Raw genomic sequence first — 486 nt, forward strand, 5'->3', positions numbered from 1 at the left:
AGAGAGAGAGAGATGTCCGGTAAGGGGCTCTTAACCCTCGACTTGGTGCTGTCTGCACCACGCTCTCCAGTGAGCCACAGGCCGGCCCTTAAAATCCACTCTTCCCCAAACCCCAGTCAAATATTGAAAAATAGAAACATTTGCTGTTCTTGTCAATTATATGCTTATAAAAATTCAAACCATACACCTACATATAAAACTCCCAGGGTGCAAGACTGTGATTGTTTCATTCACCTTTGAGTCCAAATGTTAGCAGTTTGGGTGCATCCTTCTCGGCCCCATGTAACAGTGAGAAAACCAACACATGACTGACTGCACACTACCCACTTTGTTTTAAGTGTGTTTGGGTTTCTATGTTGGTTTTTTTGTTTGGGGTTTTTTTGTTTGTTTTTTAATTAATGGGTTTTATCTTTTCTTTTCTTTTCTTTTTTTTTTTTTTAAAGATGACCGCTAAGGGGATCTTAACCCTTGACTTGGTGTTGTCAG

This window comes from Galeopterus variegatus, unplaced genomic scaffold (genome assembly GCF_000696425.1).
Source record: "Galeopterus variegatus unplaced genomic scaffold, G_variegatus-3.0.2 Scaffold1752, whole genome shotgun sequence".
NCBI classification, from domain to species: Eukaryota; Metazoa; Chordata; class Mammalia; order Dermoptera; family Cynocephalidae; genus Galeopterus; species Galeopterus variegatus.